Below are 2,604 nucleotides of genomic sequence, written 5' to 3'. Positions count from 1 at the left end.
GGTTAGATTTGGGACAGCCAGTGGTTGGACTGGGATACATGATTTACAATAAAATCCATGAATGAATTTTGGAAGTTGGAGTTGTACCTGAATATCCTTCTGGTTATATGGTACATGTGTAGTACATCTAAGTGCTCATGTGGACATCTAAGTGCTCAGTCTGACTTTCAGTGCCTGAAGCAGTTCCCCAGGCCTTATAATCTCTTCCATATTCCTCATAGCACCTTTCTTGAGGTGGAACTATATAAAGTGTTGTCTGGCATGCATTCCATTTTGAGGAATCATAGATATCGACAAGATACCAGAACATTAGAAGATGAAGAAGAGATGTGGTTTAACACAGATGAGGATGACATGGAAGATGGGGAACCTGTAGTATCTCCATCTGACAAAACTAAAAATGATGAGGATATTATGGGTCCAATAAGTAAATTCATGGAAAGGAAGAAATTGAAAGAAAGTGAGGAAAAGGAGGTGCTTTTGAAAACAAATCCTTCTGGACGGCAGAGTCCAAGTTTTAAGCTTTCCTTGTCCAATGGAACAAAGACTAACCTCACCAGCCAGTCACCTACAGCAAACCTGCCTGGTTCTTCGGGGTCCCCCGGGTCCCCCGGGTCTCCAGGAACTCCTGGATCTGTCCCTAAGAGCACATCTCAGATGGCAGCTATTACTACAAAGGGAGGTCTCGTGGGTCTGGTAGATTATCCTGATGATGATGAAGATGATGATGAAGATGAAGACAAAGAAGAGACGCCACCATTGTTAAAGAAAGCAAAATTTGAGTCATAATAATGGCAACTGCCTATGATCGGTACCAGTTGACAAAACTGGTTCTCCACCCCTCCCCCCTAGAAAATCCACAACGGGGCGCAGTGGTCTCGCGAAGGACTGACACACTCAGCCTCGCATACTTGGCTTCTGCTCATCAAGTGCCAATTCAGCGGAGCAGGAGGAGGGGACACCATGCGTTTAGGGGAAGTACTTAAGCCTTTGAGCTCTGGAGCCTGGACCACACATTGCCCTTTTCTCAGGGAGGGAAATGGAAACAAAAAGCCAACAGGGCAGGGATTTTGTAAGTGGAACTCTGGATTGACTGGTCAGTTACTATAATCAGAACATGCTTTCTTGGACCATGTTTGAGACTCAGAAGAATGGGCCTTTCTGCCCCAGTTCTTCACTAGTTAAGAATGCCAGCAGTTTCTTTGTATAAAGAGATCTGCCTTTAAAATCGTACATTCTGAACATTTTAGTCAAGAACAGCAGATTTGGAAAACCTCTGTGGGGGAGGGGCAAATATAAAGTTTCCTCTTTTTTATCTGTTCCCTTTGCCCTTCAAACTGCAGATTTTTTTTTTTTTTAAGTGGGGATTTGTCCCTACTTGATTAAAGATTGAGTGGAATTCTAGATGTGGTCATTTGTGTCATAATTTTTTTGTTTTTGATTTTTTTTCCTCCCCCGAGTGTATGCTTAGTTGTTGAATGTATATATTTGGGACCATTAAAACATTTTTTGATGTAATATAACCTAACGTTGTGCTGGTACCTGTTTTACTATGTGTAATTTTTGTTCTACATCACAGTTCTTAATTTGTTTAGAGTTTTATAAAAGATGGTATAGTTTTTATTGACAAGAACAAAGTAATCTTACAACTATGTGCATACAAAAGCAATACTATTTTGTGACTAAATATTTTATATTAAAATTTACATCAGCAACTGTCTTGAGATTTCAGGGAAATAGAGTGGAATTTAAAACTTACAGAGTTTTGTTAAATCTAGAAACATGAAATTAGTATTCCAAAGAGATTCTGAAATTTCATATCTTGGTGAAATGACAGTACATGAAATCAAAATTGAGGATGGATGATTTAAGAATAACATTTGACTTTTGAATAATAAAAGAAAAGAGCAAGAGAAAAAAAAATAAAGTGTTGTCTGAATGCTTCAGTTCTTTTGTATTTGGTTAAAGATCTATGCTCTGTAGGGAACAGTTGTATCCCTTAGTGCTGATTAAAATGAGAAACTTGAGAAGAACCATAGCTTTCTTTTATAACATTATCTATTTCCTGAAAATAAGCTCAATTTACACCATTTTATAAATCATCTTTGCTAAAAATCTAACCCAAGTGAGCTTGATGCCTGCCTAACACAGCATCTACTTGGGACTCTCTGGGACATTCTTATTCCTCCTTCTTATCCAGATGTTCATGAGGTTCACAAAGTTAGTCATTCAGATGTCTAAATCCAAGTTTTTGATAATAGTTGAAGAATTGCCTTACAACATTAACACAACAGGGAAGGATTCCTATTATGACAAACTTTATAAACAGACAGCTTCATCTGTTGTATTTACCATTAAATCCTCTGAGCCCAGAACAATGTCTGGTATATACTAGATGCTCAATTAATATTTATTGAGAGAATGAACAAAATGAGTTATTATTGAAGATAGAGAATAATGTATATTGTTTTATAGTGTCCATTGTGGTTGATGTTTGTTCTGTAAATAAAATGTTAAGCAATTAAGAACTATTTATCATTTGAAGTTAAATAAAACTGTGTACTTTAGTGCTTAAATTAGTTTTAGTCTTGGGAAATGGGTCTT

At 37.3% G+C, this 2,604-nt stretch overlaps 1 pseudogene; it reads left to right on the top strand.

The window, feature by feature from the left end:
- The first annotated feature begins 261 nt into the window (after window positions 1-261).
- LOC101699737 (serine/threonine-protein phosphatase 4 regulatory subunit 3A pseudogene) lies at window positions 262-1,404 on the top strand (annotated as a pseudogene).
- The last annotated feature ends 1,200 nt before the right edge of the window (window positions 1,405-2,604 follow it).

Source organism: Heterocephalus glaber, unplaced genomic scaffold, assembly GCF_053883595.1.
Source record: "Heterocephalus glaber isolate CG9 unplaced genomic scaffold, H.glaber_assembly_v1.0 deba00000942, whole genome shotgun sequence".
NCBI classification, from domain to species: domain Eukaryota; kingdom Metazoa; phylum Chordata; class Mammalia; order Rodentia; family Bathyergidae; genus Heterocephalus; species Heterocephalus glaber.
Note: the sequence above shows the minus strand (reverse complement) of the source record. Positions and strands in the feature narration are given on the sequence as shown.